Source organism: Ochotona princeps, chromosome 15 (assembly GCF_030435755.1).
Source record: "Ochotona princeps isolate mOchPri1 chromosome 15, mOchPri1.hap1, whole genome shotgun sequence".
Lineage (NCBI taxonomy): Eukaryota > Metazoa > Chordata > Mammalia > Lagomorpha > Ochotonidae > Ochotona > Ochotona princeps.
In genome coordinates, this window is record NC_080846.1 from 12949254 (window position 1) to 12968422 (window position 19169).

Here is a 19169-nt window from a genome sequence, read left to right on the forward strand (position 1 = left end):
CCTCCCTAACATTGCAACACTGCGGTCCTTAATCCCCATCTGTGAGAATGCTGCCCTGGGAAAATGTGAGATTTGATTATGCGTGATTTGTTTAGAAGATCTCCATGCAACAGCTCGTCCCCAGCCTCACTCAGCCTGTTCAGAGTGCCCTCTATCCTGCCAGGGAGACCCGGCTTCTGGGGCACCATGCCCTCCTGGGTGTGCCCCCGCCCCCAGTGTCCCTGGCATGTCATATTGTCCTATCCTGAGGCTTAGTTCTTGAACAAGCGCTCTTTGTAAGATTAATGTATTTCTCTGAAAGGCATAGTGACATCTAGAGAGGAAGAGACAGAGAGCCACCTACCCTCCACTGGTTCACTCCCCCAAGCAGCTGCATGAGCAGGTACTGGAAGGAGCCAGGAACTCCGTCTGGGTCTTGCAGGTGGGCGGGCAGGGGTCCAAGCATGTGCGCTGTCTTTTCGCTGCTTTGTCAGGCACAGAAACTGGACGCCTGATGGGCAGCAGAGCAGCTCGAGCTGGAACTGGCACCGCAGACAACAGCTTAACCTGTGGCACCACAGCACTGGCCCTCATTTCTGGCTTTTCAGAAATCTGCACCTGCTCTGTCAATGGTCACATCCACTCACAAAGCTTTACACGCCTCGTCCCTGCTAACTACTAAATTTCTGTTTCCTGTCCCCAGCACTCCCATGAACTCCAGGCTCACACAGCCAGCCGGCACCTGAGCACGTAACACTGCGTCGAACCTCCAGGCTTGGTTCCAGCTTCCTGCTCACGGGCGCTCCTGGAGGAAACAGACCTGGCCGCCCACAGGAAGGACCTGGATTGAGACCCCTGCTCCCTGTTTTACCTTGGCCCAGCCTGGTTGTTGCGGGCATGGGGGAGATGCACCAGAGGATGGAAGTTCTCTGTCATTCAAGTCATCATTAAAGAAGTCAATCCTAGAACTAAACTTCCACCCTTGGAGCTTAGAACAAAGGCCACAAAATCCCAACAAACAGGTTTCACAGTTACTTTAAAGATGGCAGACCAACTCCAGGACACTTCTCTTTATGTGCAAGAGTTGGTGAATACCCTGTTCAGGTTCTCTCTGTTGCCCTCCCACTCCTTGCTCTGGCAGCAGCACCCATGGCCAGAGGTCATCCCTACGCAGGCTCTGCCTCTGCTGCTTTAATACCTCTCTAACTCCCCTGCTGGGCCGAGCACTACCGTTAGGGCGGTTGGAGCTTAATCCTCACAGTGCCACACCCCAGCCTGATTACAGGACAGAGGGGAGGCGCTGCCTAGTCTTATTCTCACGCCCTCTCATCCTTGTCTGTGTGGCTGCTGTGCAGCTTTCCAAACCTGCATTCATTCAGCACACACGTGCGACGCTGGCTGTAGGCCAAACAACCACTATGATAGGAGCTAGGACTCCACAGGAGACAAACACAAAACAGGCCTCTGGTCAGCTCAGTGTAGCTAGGAGCAAGGAAACTAACCAACATGCATAAAAGCCTTCCCAGGGAAGACGGGCCAGCCCCTCACTGATCTGCCCTTTTTTGCTTTTGTCCCCAAAGGGAGAAGCCACAGCACCTGCAGACTGTCCTTCCTGGGCTGGCTTACCCCAATTTTTCCTTTCACACTAGGCTTGCTGGACCAAGTGCTTCCAGAATGTTCCCTCCTCCTTCTCTCACTGGAGTAGCTCCAGAATGGTTCTGACTGAGGAGCCCAAGTGGCAGAAAAGAACTGGAAGTTGGGTTTGTGATCTTGATGGCTCTAACTGTTCATATCAAGGAAGAGAGGTGCTGGGAAGCTGGCTCGCCCAGGTGTCCTTCGACACCACATCCACCGTGTTCCCTGTGGGACTGTGAACTTGGCAAGGGCAGACGTGCATTGAATTCACCTTGGAGCTGCACCACCTGGCTTGGTACCAAAGACACATAACGGGAACAGCCTGCAGCAGAATGCTAATCATTACTGATGCCTTGGAAACCAGGCCAGTCCCTTGAACCTTCTGCTTGATTGAATTTTGCTCTGAGATTCAGTGCTGGGTCTTTTTCTTTTCTTTCTTTTTTTCTTTTTTTTTTTAATTATTTATCTAAACCAAATTTTCCTCATCTTACAATTCTTTGCCTAAGTCACATTCCACTGTTGCATGTTCAAAGTGGTTACGATGTGGTCTCACTTATTTTAGGAACACCAGTGGTCTCTGCAAGGAGCTAGAAGTTCTGAGAGGGCCCTGAGGGAGTGAGAACCCAGGTGTAGCCTGACTTCATCTAATGAGACAGAGGACATCGTCCCAAGGAAACAAAAATATTGACAGGAAACACGATGGGTCCCATACCTGTAGGTAACTTTATGAACCATGCTCTCACATCCTATCGCGATACACACGTACACCTCAAAGCAGCATGTCTCCAGGGTCATGTGGGCATAACCTGCCCTCACTGGCTTGATCAGCAATGTTTCTCAACTGTCACATCTCCCAAGTGGTTGGTTGACCTGCTGACGTTTGTTAACTGACCGCTATGCAAGTGACATCTATGCAAGTGACAGAACAAAGCCAACCCTGGCATATTGCAACCCTGGAGAGCAACTGATCAGTGGATATGCCCTTCCTTTCAAAGCTCCCAATCCCCAGATCTAGACAGACCTTGCCTTCAGGGACCCCTCCTGGTAACCAGCCATCTCTGTAGATAAAATATACTTCTGCCTGCTTTGTTCAGCGGCCTTTATCGTCACCTTGTAGTTCTTTGCCAGGAGACAAACAACCGACTCCGAATTCCTGTAGCATCTTCACCCGGGACAGCTAGCCAGGTGTACTCACCCAGATGAAGAGGAAGGCAGTGCTGGCCTCCCTGAGTGTTATGGCTGTGGTAGGAAGAGCACACTCCCTGGGTCACCTCACAGGGTTAGGGGTGGGGGCCCCTGCCGGGCTCCGGTGGGCATCGGTCCCTGCCTCCCACAGTCCCTGCCTCCCACAGTCCCCGCCATTGCCCCCGGGGTGGGGGGAGCAGGACAAAGAACAAGTTTTGTTCCCAGACAGGTCTGATTCAAGTCCTGTTTTGAGCCTGCATTTGCTGTATAAACATTTGTTAACTTAATTATTTATTTATGTGCGAGATGAAGAGCCTGACGGAAAGATCCCAGCTGCTGATGCCCACTGTAACAGCCAGGCGTGGAGCCCTGCCGAAGCCGGTAGCCGGGAATTCAGTCCAGGTCTCCCACGTCGACAACAAGAACCCAGTTACTTGAGCCATCGCCTGCTGGACCGAGGATGTGCATGGCAGGATATGAGAATCAGGAGCCAAGATGAGAGCCATACACACCAACTCAGGAACGCAGGCGTCCTCACCGGTTAGCCAAGCACCCAACCCTGCTGTGTGATTTTGAGCAAGTTTACCAAGCTTCTCTGCTCCTTCACCTTCTGTGCTGACCCCTGGAACGGGAGCTGCAGAGATTAAATGAACTGAGAACAGACATTAGCATGGCAAATGGCACACAGTGCACACTCAAATGCCTGTTTCCTGGTGGGTGTGACCTTCAAAAGTCCCTGAGGACTCTCACAGCATGGGTAATAACAGACGGTCAGTATTATCCCCATTTTGCAAACGAGAAAACTGAGACAACTGAGACTTCAAGAGCAGAACTCGCACACTTTTTCACTGCTGAACAGGGTTCTGCGATTACTTGGTGAACACGACGTCTGAGCCTGGCATTTCAGACACCAAGCACTTGTCTTTTTTGTGGAATTAAGGATGAGTTTATTTGGGAGCAAAATAAATTTTTGAATCCACACATAATTTTTTCCATAATATTCATTTCCATGAACTTTTTAAAAATTTTTTTAATTCATTAATTACATTGCATTATGTGACACAGTTTCATAGGTACTTGGATTCTCCCCACCCCTCCCCAAACCCTCCCACCATGGTGGATTCCTCCACCTTGTTGCATAACCACCGTTCAAGTTCAGTTGAGATTCCCCTGTTGCAAGCATATACCAAACACAGAGTCCAGCATCTTATTGTCCAGTCAAGTTCAACGGCTTCTTACGTATACCCTCTCTGGTCTGATGACAGAGCCAGCAGAGTATCATCCCAATCAATTGAAAGCTCCAACATACCATCAGCAAAAATTTACATCATTATGGAATTAATTGACATAGTAATGAGTAACCAATATGTTAAAAATAAATGCGAGTTCTTAACCACCTTCTGTTAGTTTATACACAACATATAACATCCATAACATAACACAGTATACATATCATATCATCTTAAATTAAGGCAAACATGTGGTATTTAACCTTTTGGGATTGGCTCATTTCCCTTAGCATTATGGTTTCCAGTTTGGCCCATTTGGCCACAGAGAACTGCATTTTGTTTTTTTTAATAGCTGAGTAGTATTCCATGGAGTAGATGAACCATAGCTTTCTTATCCAATCCTCTGCTGATGGGCATTTTGGCTGCTTCCATGTTTTTGCAATTACTGATTTCAAGCACTTGTCTTTAGAAAAAACTAGGTAAAATCAGGATTTGCAAAAGTGGCAGAACTATAATTTCCTGATCTGGCTCCCAGGTTATCAGCAGGTATTACACACCACAGCCATGCAAGCAACCTCATCTGGTTTACAATTTTTCTAGGGTTGCCTTTGTCTTCTAACACAAGGACCACTTCTGCCATTTTCATCTCTTCTCATCTCCTCCTCCACCCCCTCTGTGACTCAGGGTTGGTTAGACACATGCTTAACATTTATTCTTGCTTCAAGAATAGTGGCAGTTATTTTTAAAGAAATACATGCACAGCATTAAAAAAAAAAAAAAACTCTTCCCCAAAAGTACAAAGAGAATCCATCTACGGTACAAAATAAACTTCTCTCCCACTTGCCCAATGTCCCCAATCCCTGCCCAGGGAGCAGCAGCTGTCCTTTAGACCCTCCTGGAGAGAATTTTCCCAATCACAAGCAGGAACTCCTGTAAAATGGCAGAATTCCTTCCCTTCCCACGTTGTATGAATGAGGAAGTGATGCCAGTGTGACCACAGGTCAGTGTCTGGGGGCAGGGACCAAATACGGAGTAATAATGATAAAGGCCATATGGGCGCTGGTTCAAGTCCCAGATGCTCCACTTCCAGATTAGCTCCCTGTTAATGTGCCTGAAAAAGCAGTGAACGGTGGCTCAGCTACTTGGGCCCCTGCACCCACATGGAAACTCGGAAGAAGTTCCAGGCTTCTGGCTTTCACCCGGCCTGGCCCTGGCCATCACAACCACTTGGGGAACAAACCAGCAGATGGAAGATCTTTCTCCTTCTCTCTCTCCTTATCACTGTGGCTCCACCTTTCAAATAAAAATTTAAATAATAAATTTAAAAAAAAAGAAATCACAGCTAAGTTGGAATTGGAAGTTCTGACTTCCATCACACAGATAATGTTAACTATCTAAATGTCTCTATTTTTTAAAAAAATGATAGGCTTTTTTGATTTGTTTTTCACCATAAAGAAAGCTTAAATATTTCAGAAGATAGATACATTTGGTTTGATTGAGCATTACAAAATGTATATATGTATCAAAATATCATGTGGTAATCTACAAATATGTATAATTTTGTGTCAGAAATGTATAAACAAATTGTAAATAAGCTGCTTGAGGGAAGAGACTGGCTTGCTTTTTTTTAAAGATTTATTATTTTTATTGGAAAGGCGGATATACAGAGAGGAGGAGAGACAGAGAGGAAGATCTTCCATCTGATGATTCACTCCCCAAGTGAGTGCAACAGCCGATACTGAGCCGATCCGAAGCCAGGAACCTGGAATCTCCTCCAGGTCTCCCACAAGGGTGCAGGAACCCAAGGCTTTGGGCCGTCCTCAACTGCTTTCCCAGGCCACAAGCAGGGAGCTGGATGGGAAGTGGAGCCACCGGGATTAGAACCGGCGCCCATATGGGATCCCGGCGCGTTCAGGGCGAGGACTTTAACCCGCTAGGCCACGCTGCTGGGCCCGAGACTGGCTTGTTAACCCATCTTTGGGACCCTCTCCTCCCACATCCAAATACTAGGTTGAACTTGGCGACCACATTTCCCATCTGGCTTCCTGTCACACACAGCCCAAGAGGCAGCCGATGCTGGCGCCAGTCTTTGGGTCCCTGTCACACACATCGGTTATGTTCCAGGTTCCTGGCTTGAGCCCAGTCCAGCCCTGGCTGTGGTGAGCATCTGAGGAATGAACCCAGGATGGAAAACCTCTCTCTGTCTCTTGAATAAATAAAAGATAGATTGAAAAAGAGGAAGAATTCAAACTACAGAGAGTTGAGTCCACGCCAGGGACCGTGCTTGCGGTGGGGGTTTTGGCTGATTCCCCTCTGGTGCTGCCCGAGTTCCCCTTTGCTCACACCGTGCCAGACCTGCCCAGCCTCCATGCTCTTCAGATCTGGGGCTGGGTGCTTCAAGGTGGAAACTTTCCTGTGCTTTGTAGGATGTGACACAATATCCTTGTTCTCTACTTAAGATGTGCCTATAGCATCTCTCTTCTCCAGCTCTACTGGCCACACGTAGATTGTGGCAAATGTCCTTTGGGGATCAAAGTCACCCCCTCTCCCCACTGAGAACTACTAGCCTCTACCGTGGATGCCAAACCAGCAAACTCTTTGAGTTCCAGAAAGGGTGCACTATGCGGACCCAGCCAGCGAGTGCCTTTGTGTTTCCCTCATCACAACAGTTGATTCAGAGATGAGCAGGAGGCTGGCACAGGCCCAGCCAATCCTTTAACAGCCAGTGAGAAGGACTCCTTTCTAGTGCCTAAGCTGCAACCAAAAGCATACATGCAAGGTGAAACCACTGGAATATCACACGCACATGCATCTGAGTCCCTGGACCTAACCACCCGAAATCAGCCTGTGGTAGGAAGAATTACAAGATGGCCCTCCCAAGATGCTTGGGCCCTGGTTGGTGATGTTGTGAGTAGAGTCCGCTGATGTGGTTGAGACTTCAAGACAGTTGAGTTGGAGACCGGGTGACGATTTGGGTGACTGAGAGGAGAGTGTGTGCCTGGAAGAGCACAAATGTCCATGCTGTGAACAGCCTGTGGGCACCACGTGTGGATGACCCTGGGGAGCTGAGACTGGCACAGCCAGGGAAGAATGGACCCTGAGATGAAAACTGCAAGGAACTAGATTCTGAGAAGAGAAAGAAGGGAAGGAAGAAAGAAAGAAAAGGAAAACAGAAGGAATGAAAAACAAAAAAGATTTACTTGTTTATATTTGAAAGGCAGATTTACAGAGGGGAGGAGATACAGAAAGAAAGATCTTCCACTCACTGTGCAAATTCCTTAACAAGTTGCCTGGGCAAGTCTGAGGCAGAAAGCAAGAAATTCAGTCTGGGTCTTCCACAAGGATGCAGAGACTCAGCCACTCTGGCTGCCTGCCACCTGTCGTGTCCTGGGAGGCGCGGTAGCAAGAAGCTAGAACAAAAAACTGGATCTGGGAGTGGAACCCAGGCACTCTGATACCGGGTGGGGATTTCCTAAGTGGCATTTTAACTGCTTTAGATCGAATCTATCTTCTTAATTACCACTGGCTCCTGAAAATGTGGCCTTTCTCAAATCCCAGATTGCTTCTATCAACAGCAGTGAAACATCGTGTGATCCAGAGGTCATCTTAGACACAAGGTTTAGGAGTGAGTGTCCCTTTTAGGTTTTTCTTAGCATAAGGGAAAAATGTAACAGCTCACTGAAATCACTATGAAAAGAGACAGAAAGCGAGACAGCCAGCGAGAGATGCATGGAGGAGTTTTGCCCATGCCCTTGAAGACAAGCAATGGGTTTACTAATCTATACCTTCTCTCAGTAAAACTGAGATAATAATGAATTGTTTCTGTTCGAAGCGCCTGGAATCCAGGTGGGTGGCAGGAATCCAAGTATTCAGCCTTACCTGCTGCTTCCGGGCGCACATGAGCTGGGAAGGGCCGAGCTGTGATAGGGGATGCTGACAGTTACAGCTATTGTCTTAACCTCTCGATGTCCAGAGGGGAGAAAAAGAGAGGCACAGTGAGATAGAAAAGCACCTTAGAGGCTGTTCCCAGGGGACTTGGGGAGCAGGGAAACATGGTGTGGACAGAGGGACAGGACACCAAGTCCTTGCTTCCTCATCACTCCAACAAATCTCCCAGCCTCCAGTGCAATGTGAGGAAGGTTTGCCTGGGGTGTGACCACAGCGGCAGGGCCCGCTTCCTGAGAACAGCAGCTCAGGAACAGATGAGAAAGGGGGAGATAGGTGGCTCCAGATGCAAGTGCCATGACAGGCTGGACACACACGTTCAACACTGGAACATTCCTTGTGGCTAGAAGAAGGAAAGCTGAAAGGGGGAGGGGCGGTTGATGAGAGAGAGGACCTGGGGACACAGTGTGAGGCACCTTGAACTTCATGCTCCGCTGCTGGGACTTGATCTGATTTCTCAGTTTGGGGGGATGAACAGGAATCCTGAAACTTTACAACTAACGTTCCCAATGTTTTTTATAATAGTATCTCTGGCAGCTAAGGGGAAAGTAAGGTGGAATTGATCAATACAGCTGGCAAAGATGCCATTAGGAGGCCAAGAGGGCATTCTGGCCAGAGACATCAAAAAACCCTAAGGCAACAGCAGGGAAGGGATGGATTTCTGGGGACAGACTCTCGTAAACCCAGTAGGACTGACCCCTGCAAAGAGTTCCGGGAAGAACGAATGGGGGAGGGAGCAGTGGAGCAGGACTGGATGTGAGGAGTCAGTGCCCGCCCTTGGAGAATGAGAGAATGACTGCATCACCCAGTGTAAGTCAGGGAAGCTCACAGGACTCAGAAGAGAGGGCGCTGCTACTGGACACAGCAGCAGGAGGTCTTGCAGCAGCGAGGCTCTTTGTTGCCTTTGGCAATCAACACATATTTGGAGGCTCCCATTTTGGTGTCTGGCCCTGTCGCTAGATGCTGAGTACAAATCAGGGAGTGGAACAGACATAGTTCCTTTCACTGGGGGGAGGGGGCTTTCTGTAGTCTGGGGGAGCTAGGCACAAAGCAAATACACTCAAAATGTAAAAATTGGGGCTGGCTGACCCAGGATGATGGCTCAATTTGCAAACTGTCCCCCTTGCAAGTGCCGACAACCAATATGGTCTGTGTCCCAGTCACTCCTCTTCCCTTCCAGCTCGCTGCTTGTGGTCTGGGAAAGCAGTGGAGGATGGCCCAAAGTCTTGGGACCCTGCACCCACATGGGAGACCTGGAAGAAGCTCCTGGCTTCAAATTGGCTCAGCTCTGGCCATTGTGGCCATTTAGAGAACGAACCAGTTGCAGCTCAAATTCGCCTTCAAGTGCTGGCATCCATGTGGCTGACTGCTGGTTCATGTCCTGGCTGCTCCAGATTTTTTTAAGCAGGCATCAGATTTCAGTTTTTGAGGTGATATGAGGCACTGAATCATAATAAAATGGCCAAAACCCAAGATTATATAATTACTTAAATATAACTAAACTGAAAATTTCAAAATAGCCATATTACATCATCACCAGACTCTGGTGCAACAGGTTAAGCTGACAGTTGAGATACTGGCATCCCATATGGGTGACCTTACAAGTCCCAGTTGCTCCATTTTTTATACACCCGCGTTCTAAGGCACTTAGAAAAACAGCCAAAGATGGCCTAAGTATTTAGACTCCTGCAACCATGTGGGAGATGGGGATGGAGTTCCGGCTCCTGGATTAGGGGAGTAAACCAGAAGTTGCAAGGTCTCTGCCAGTTGACCCGGCGCAGTAACCTAGTGGCTAAAGTCCTCACCTTAACAAAAGCTAGCATCCCATATGGGCGCTGGTTGGTATCCTGGCTTCTTCACTTACCTTCAAGCTTCCTGACTGTGGTCTGGAAAAGCAGTCAAGGACAACCCAAAGCCTTGGGACCCTGCACCTGCATGGGAGACCCAGAGCAAGCTCCTGATTCCTACTTTCAAATCGGCTCAGCTCTGGCTGTTGGGACTACTTGGGGAGTGAACCAATGGACAGAAGATCTTTCTCTCTGCCTCTCCTTCTTTCTATAAATCTGACTTTCAATTAAAAAAAAAAAATCTCCAAAATAGAATAAAACCCAAAATGGGCAACCCGCAGGAAGAGATTGGGCAAATGCCGTAAGTTTTCGCACTGAGGGTTTCAGAGGAAACTCCGCAAAGGGGACAGTCTGACATGAAGGCTGTATGTAAAAGGAGGGAAGGTTCCAGACTATTCCACCCTCCTCTCGATCAGCCCTCTTCCATGCCTTCTTCTCTGCCTTCTAGTGGGGTGAGATTGTGGACGTCCTGAGGGAGGCTGGGAGCCAGTCAGGTTAGCTGGAAGAAGTTTGTCTGTAGGAGTGGAGTCGGTGTTGGGGTGGGTCCTGTTCCATCATTCATCCCCTGGTCCCAGAGGAACCTTCCTGCAGTTCCTGTCACCGCCAGGATTGGCCCCGCCCCTGCCTCTGGGGCCCAGCCCTCAGCCAGGCAGCACCGGTGGGTCTCCTGGACCAGCAGCTACTCTTCCTCCCAACTGGGCATGGGGTTCTAGTGAGTTGCACACAGATGTGCGCCACCAACAACCCAGGCAGTTTGTTTCCCTGGTGCCTGGTGACGGGGGTGGGGAAGGAGAGCGGAAATGGTGTCCTTCAGCTCCTACAACGACCTGGCAGCTGATCCCTGGGTTCCGCCTACTGACTGCATCTGCTTTAGCCATCTCACCCGTGCCCCAGTTAGAGAGAGATTTCTGTCTGGGTGGGAAGAGCAATGCAGCCAGTCTGGCAAGGCATGGACAGAGCCCCCAGGCCCTGGCTCTTGCTCCTAAAGCCTGCAGCCAGTGGGTCGGGGCAGGGCTGAAGCCAGGAGTGAGGAACCCAACCCAGGTCCTCCACGGGGTGGCAGGGACCCACTGTTTGATTCACTAAGGAACCTCAGTGTTTTCTGCTTTTGTGATTTCTGCTTTACTTGCCTGACTGGGGGGCTGTGTGAACTCCAGGCCTGACAGTCTATGTGACACCCGGCAGGTTACCTAGTCAGAGCACTCCTCAGGAAGGAGGTCCTTGGTGTTAGATAAGATTCACTGCCCCATAGCCCATCAGTTTGTACCTTTTGGAAGTTGCTTGCTTCAAACCCACCAATAGAAGCCTGCCAACTTACTCTTTTTTTTTTTTTAAAGATTTATTCATTTTATTACAGCCAGATATACACAGAGGAGGAGAGACAGAGAGGAAGATCTTCCGTCCGATGATTCACTCCCCAAGTGAGCTGCAACGGGCCGATGCGCGCCAGTCCGAAGCCGGGAACCTGGAACCTCTTCCGGGTCTCCCACGCGGGTGCAGTGTCCCAATGCATTGGGCCGTCCTCAACTGCTTTCCCAGGCCACAAGCAGGGAGCTGGATGGGAAGTGGAGCTGCCGGGATTAGAACCGGCGCCCATATGGGATCCCGGGGCTTTCAAGGCGAGGACTTTAGCCGCTAGACCACGCCGCCGGGCCCCCAACTTACTCTTTTTAAAAGTTAACAATTAAACTGACCAATCATGACTGTGGAATTGTGTGGAATTGGCCTAAAATGCATAAAACCCCTGTGTTGTCCAACCTCAGCCCTTTTTGGCTGCTGATACTACTTCAGCTGCGGATGCTCCCCCAGTCATGCTGGGTCGGGGTGATGGCTGAGAGCCCAGGCGAGCCTAAATAAATCACCCTTGTGCATTTGCATCGACTTCAGACTCTTGATGATTTTCTGGGGGATCTCAAAATCTGAGTATAACATCACCATCTGCTGCCTCCCAGGGTGCACATTAGCAGGACTCAGAAGTCCCATGGGGAACTGGGCACTCTGATAGGGGAACCAGGGTCTTAATGTTACTGGGAATTTGAAGTGGAAGCCCCCACTATTCTTACACTTAGCCAAAAGGCCGAGAAGCGGAAGCCCCCACTATTCTTGTCTCACAAGAAAGAATTTTCAGGTGAATAATTTCAGTGAGTATGGAAACCTCCTGCTGCAGCATCAAGAGAGGGACTCCAAGAAAAGCAAAGGATGGAAACGATGTCTTAGGCACAGTTAGAGTGAGCAGAACAACAGCTAACACTCAGCAAGAGGGCAGGGACAAAACCTATTAGCAGGCCAGAACTCTAATCCTGTCCAGCTTGCTCAAGATACAACAAAAACCTTCTTCCTTCCATTCTCATGATGAAACTTTCAAGAGTGAGGTAGCAATCTTGTCCTGCTAAAAGCTTCTTTTGGGCAAAAGCAAGTACCTTGTACAGTTTTAAAGAGACTACCCTTTTTTCATTCCAACGGAGAGGTGACCCTGACTACCATTAGCTCATCTAACTGTCACATTAATCTGAAATCATAACTGCTAGGCTGAATGCCCACTCCTCGCTTAGCTTTTCCTGGAGCTTTTGTAGACCTGCCTACAAATTATAGCAAACACTAAAGTGGTATTTGGCCATATCAAAATTAAGTAAGTACACTTTGGAGTGACAATATAGACAAGTGAGTATAAGAAATCAATATTTGTGTTAAAAAGTGCCTTTTGGCAGAAATAAAGGACAGTAGAAGGACACCTCATTAAGAAGCATACAAATAAGTGCAAAGTACACGGAATTACAAAGGATGAGGAAAGTGAAGCTCAGAAAGTTGTGTAACTTGCTGAAGTCACACAGTTTGGCAGTGGAGCCAAGACCAGGACACAGGCACTCATGGTCCATGCTCTTCATCATGAAATCAAGCCGCTACTTATTTCTCAATGAAAGGATGTTTTTATGAATGCTCTATTGAACAATACGTAAGTTGATCTAATTGATCTTTTATGCATATTTACTTAATATTAACTTACATGTAAAATTCTGCTGCTTGCATTTTAATGTTTTTTTTTCAAGTTCCCAAACACTTTCACAGTGCCCCACTGGCTCACCAGCCCCATGCTCTGGCCTTCTCCTGTCTGAGACCTCTCAGGTGACAGTTACGCCTGATCTCTCCGGCTCGGTCATCTTTTACTAAATGAATGAACCTGGAGTTCACGACTTGGCCTGCAGATTTCCTGAGAATGGCAGTTTCCCTGGTCAGTGATGGTTCGTTTTATGTCAACTTGAGTAGGCGGAGGGGTGACCTGATCACCAATAAAACTTATTTTGAGCTGTGTCTGAGAGTGCATTTTGGGGTGAGACGAGCAGGTTAAAGAGGTACTAAAATGGGGGCTCCTAGTGCATTCTGTTGAGGGCTTGAAGACAACAAAAACGCAGAGGAACAGCGAATTCTTGCTCTGTCTTCTTGAACTAGGACATCTGTCTTCTGCCCTCTGACACTGGAGCTCCTGGTTCTTGGGGCTTTGTAGTTGCTGTGGTTGGTGTACAATAACCATGGACAGCGTGTAGTGGGACTTCTGGGCCTAAATCTCCTTACATGCCTTGGGACATAGCCCATAGGTTCTGTTTCTCCATAGAGTTCTGAACACATGCATCCCTCTGGATTGTGTCTTTATGTCTCCTTCAGTACTTTCACAACCTGTCAAGATTCCCTTTTGACTTTTGACTTTGGGTTGGCCGATACCTGTCTGCCCCTAGGCCATGTGTCCTGGTTTTCCATACCCCTCCCCATCCACTCCCACCTGCTCTCAGCTCATGGGATGGCCACCCTTGGATTAGAATTTGACAAGATCTGGTTTAGGGAATTCCAGCAGATGGATAAGGCAGGTCTCATCTCAGATTTTTCTCCAATTGCCACCCTCTCTGTTAGTCTGTGTCCTGGGGATGTTGAAAGAGTGCATCCAATGAGATTTTTGGCTCCAGCTGCTGTGTAGTAACCAGCTGGTTGTAGTAGTAGCTTAGCAAGTGATCAGTAGAAAAAGGAGATTGAAACATCTGTACATATTCAGCCTGTGAATTCCTGCAACACTGAGGGTGGGCAGCCCACAGCACCCACTGTTTCTTCACACTCCTCAGCCAGCTGATTAAGTGCCATTAATTTACCATCCTATGAAGTCGCCCCAGGCCCTGATGAACCCTGAGGGCTACCAGCCATGAACTCTCCTTAAATATAACTGAATTGAGGACACACATACCTTGTAGGCAAGATTTAATGAGAATTCTCCAACGGGTCAAGAAACAAACAGACAGACTCATAGGTCAGGAGTGCAGAAGAACTTTCAACCTCCCAATCGATTTGCCTCCAAAATATGTGTTGATAATAAACCCAAAGGCTTCTGGTTTCACAGCCTGATAGATGAGCAAAAGGCTGGCTCCAAGGTGACAACATGCTAGTTCCAATCTTTACTGCTACATTCACAAAAGGCTACTTGTCCCACACTGCCCCTGTAACCTATAACTGGCAGGGGTGGGGGTGTCTGGGATTCAGCTGTGGATCGCTTTTAGCCTATCTAGTTGAGGAAATCTGTGAATGGCCCAAGGCAAGTAGGACTCAGAACCTGAAATGTAACCTGCTATCCCCAAGAAGGAAAACATTAAAAACTAAAACCAAAACGATGAACCTGGAAGCCATACTGTATTTTAGCTTGCAGATCTTCATGTTGCTAATTAAAAGTGGGGTGGTTTGCAAAAAGAAAGTTTTCTCCAGTCCTTGTGGTATGACACAGTCCAGGAGTGTGCTGGGCCATAGAGGTAGTGTGGGGATAGAGGAGTAAACAGGGAGCAAGGCTGACAACCATGAGGCAGCCTTGTGGTTGGTGGTGGGGTGAGGAGGGGACCTGTGCCCTGGGGACTAAGGTACAAAACAGTGGTTACCTCCGCCTTCAAGCTAGGGACAGGAGCTGTCCTTTTCTGCTGTCAGCCCAGTGACCCATGGCTTCTTCTTTTTAAAAAAGTATTTATTTTTATTTACAAAGAGAGAGGGAGTAACAGAGAGATAGGAAGGGATCTCTTCATCTGCCAGCTCATTTCCCAGATGATCTCAACAGCTGGGCAGGCTAAAGATCCCACTGGACATAAGGAAGCAGCAAAGGACCCGTTCCTACCTAAGGTCCTGGGTTGCTCTTCAATTCTGACCTCTGTCACATTTTCCCAAGCCCCCCGCACCCTCTGTCCCCCTAGTAATTAAGCTACTTTTCCGCTTTTCTTCTGCACTTGCAGTAATCTTATAAACATCTGATTGCATACAAAAAAATTTGCTTTTAGGTTTTTTTTTTTTATTTGAAAGAGAGACAGAGAAAGAGAGGGGGAGTAAGAAGACAGAGAAATCCTGCATCCACTGGTTTACTCTGTGGCACCTGCAATGGCCCAGGCTGGGCCAAGCTGAAGCCTGGAGCCCAGAGTTCAATCCAGTCTTCCATGTGTGTGGCAGGCACCTGCCTACTTCAACCATCACTGCTGTCTAAAAAAGCTACATATTAGCAGGAAGCTAGACTCCGAACCAGGGCTGGGAGAGCTAGATCAGGCAGATGGGGGAGAAGCAAGGCCTGGGGGCAGGACAGACACGACGGGGAAACCAGGCTGGTTTAAGATGAAAAAATAATTCCAAAATGCACAAGTCACACCCTTCATCAGGATATTTTGGAATTCTCCAAATTTAGTACCCTTCTTAAGGGGTTCCTTTAATTTGCCAGGTAGTGTGTATCTAATAACCAATGCAACCTAATTGTTTTTATGGAACATTCCATCCAACAAGAGCAGAGTGCAGTTTTTTTCAGGTGCCCTGGAACATGATGGTCTCAATAGATCATATTCTAGGTCATAAAATATGTCTTGAGCTGGTGCTGTTGTGTTGCAGGTAAAGCCCATTGCCTGCAGTTCCAGCATCTCACAAGGGTGCTGGTTCAAGTCCTGACCGTTCCACTTCCCATCCAGCTACCTGCTGGTGGCCTGGGAAAGCAGTGGAGGATGGCCCAAAACCTTGGGACCCTACGCCTGTGTGGGAGATCTAGAGGAAGCTCCTGGCTCCTGGCTTCAGATCAGCTCAGCTCCAGTTGCTGTGGCTGCTTGGGGAGTGAACTAGTGGACAGAAGATCTTTCTTTCTGTATCTCCTTCTCTCTATGTATCTGCCTTTCCAATAAAAAAATAAATAAATAAATCTTAAAAAAATTATCAATACTGTAAAAAAATTTTTTTTAAAAAAACCACTCTTACAAATGCTTTGATCGTATGAATCAGTGCCAACAGGCCTTTTTCTGTTCTTTTTAGTGGATTTTTTGGTCTCATTGGAACAAGTTGGTATCATATTCATGTATTCTCCCTCATACAGGCAACCAACAAATTCAATATCTGATTAAAATATTTTAGGAGGGTCATTTGCATAGTAAGACTGAGGCTGGAGAAAAAGAAATGTTAATCATCAGAGCATGTATTTAAAACTCTGAGTCACTTGGGAAGGGATTATGATTCACCCATTTTAACACAGAGAAGAGTCAAGGCCATGACACGGGGAATTTGAGCAAACTCACATATTTCCTTATTGGCTGTGTTGTTCGATAAAACACTCACATATTTTGGCCAAAGTTCAATTTTATAGGCAGGCAACTAATGGTCCTTTTGCATCTGGGATTTTTGTTACCATGTACCAGAAATAGGCTTTGTGTCTTCCACTTTTTGGAAGGAGACTGACATGTTTTAAGTGTAATTTTAAAATATTTGTATCAGAGGATCAATTAAAAGAGAAATGAGAAACCAGTTTATTTCAATGAACCTGATGGTTTAACTGGCTAATACTCTGCCTTTAAGTGCTGACCGCACATCTGGGTGCCTGTTCACTGTCCAGGTCACTCCACTTCCCATCCAGCTCCCTGCTCATGGCCTGGGAAAGCAACAGAGGATGGCATAAATCCTTGAAACCCTGTAACCAGGAGGGAGACCTGGAAGAAGCTCCTGGCTCCTGGGTTCAGATTGGCTCAGCTCTCGCCATTATGGCCATCTCGGAATGGAACCAGCAGATGGAAGACCTTTCTGTCTTTTCTTCTCTCTGTAAATGTGCCTTTCCAATCAATGCAAATAAATCTTTTTTAAAAAAGTAAAATCTGGGGCCCGGCACCATGGCCTAGTGGCTAAAGTCCTCGCCTTGAACGCCCCGGGATCCCATGTGGGCGCTGGTTCTAATCCCAGCAGCTCTCCTTCCCATCCAACTCCCTGCTTGTGGCCTGGGAAAGCAGTCGAGGACGGCCCAATGCCTTGGGACCCTGCACCCGCATGGGAGACCTGGAAGAGTCTACCAAGAAGAAAACAAATAAGGTAAATTATCCATTTTCAGAATAATGGAGCTACGACCCTGACAGATTCTATGCTAGGAAAGGATAAGGATGGAAAATACAGCTTTAGGCCAACAGATTCAACAACATAGATGAAACGCACAACTTCTTCAAAGCACAAACTACCAAGGCTAATTAAAAAAAAAAAAAAAAAAAAAAAGAACCACCTTATCCCTGACATTGCTCCTCTCAAACCAATGACAATAAATAAATAAGCTTTAAAGAACAGACGACATCAACAACCCAAAAACCCTCAGGTATAAAACTCCATCTTTCCCTAAACTCTTTCCCCACAGAAACTACAACAAAAACCCTCTGTGCCCAGGGGACTTCTCTTAAAATCCCATCAGACATTTCATGAAGAAATCATACCACTATACCAGAAAACTGAAAAGGAGCCCGCTTTCTAACCTACTCCAGGATACCAGCTTTACCTAGTTGAGAGAGTATAAGAAAACTGTAGGCCAACACTTTCATGGCAAGTGCAAAAATTTTAAATAAAATTTCAGCAAATCAAATCTAGCAACAATTAAAAAGGGCACTACAAGGCCTGGTGTGGTGACCTAGTGATTAAAGTTCTCACTTTGCACACATCGGGATCCCATATGGATGCTGGTTCATATCCCAGCTGTTCCACTTCCCTTCCAGTTCCTATCTTATGGCCTGAGAAAGCAGTGGATAATGGGTTCAAGTCTTGGGACCCTGCACCCGTGTGAGAAACTCAGAAGAAGCAGCTCCTGGCTCCTGGCTTCAGATCAGCTCAGCTCTAGTCTTTGGCAGCCACATGGGGAATGAACAAGAAAATGGAAGAGCTTTCTCTCAGTCTCTCCTCCTCTCTGTAAACTGACTTTCCAATCAAAAAAATCTTTTTTTTTTTTTTAGTAAAAAGTTACTACACTACAATCCAGGTATGTAATCTTGATTTAGCATTCAAAACATTATGCAATTCACTAAACTAATGAACAGAAAAGACAGAGAAAGAACCAGACTGATTTCAATATTCATTCCTGATACAAATCCTCAGTAAGCTGGGAACAGAAGGGAACTTCCAGTTTGCTCCTACAGTTGATGTCATAGGTAAAGGCAAATGACTGAATTTTTTCCCCTTATGCTCAATAATAAAATGAGGTGTCTGCTCTCATCATGCATGAAAGTGGAAGTTTTAGTTCAGTAAAAGAAACAGAAGGTGTATATAAAAAGGATGAAATGAAATTTTGCTTATTCACAGACAATATGACCATTTGTGTGGGAAATCCAATGGACTGTACAAAGAAAACTACTAAAATAAATGAGGTTGTAGGATACATGATATCTTTATAAAAACTTTATTTTTTATTTTTATTTTTAAAATTTTTATTGGAAAGGCAGATCACTCCCCAAGTGGCCACAACAACCAGAGCTGAGCCAATCCAAAATCAGGAGCCAGAAACTTCCTCCAGATCTCCCACATGGATGCAGGGGCCCAAGGCTTGGGCCGTCCTCCACTACTTCCTCATGCTACAAGTAGGGAGCTGGACTAGAAAGGGAATAGTAGGAACACGAATTGGTGACCATATGAAATCTTGGCATTTTCAAAGTGAGGATTTAGCCATTGAGCTATCGTGGTGGGTCCTCTATAAAAACTTCTATATACTAGTAGGGAACAATTGAAATGAGAAAAACAATGTCATCTGCTATAGACTCAAAAATTAAGAAAAAAATCCATTTGGTCAAAGACCTTTTAAAATAACATAGTTAACTTGCATTAAAATGCTGTCCTTCCAATTATACTAGCAATATTCATTGAATAGATTCTTTTCATTTAATTACTTTGAGAGAGATTTTTCACCCTCTGGTTCACTCCCTAAATGCCTGCAACTACCAGCGCATTTAGGAGAAGCCAAATCCTGGAGCAAGGGACTCCTTCCAGGTCCCCCATGTGGTGGTAGGAGCCCAAGCATTTGAGCCATCATGCTGCCTCCCAGGGTCTGATGCAGCAGGAAGCCGAGTAA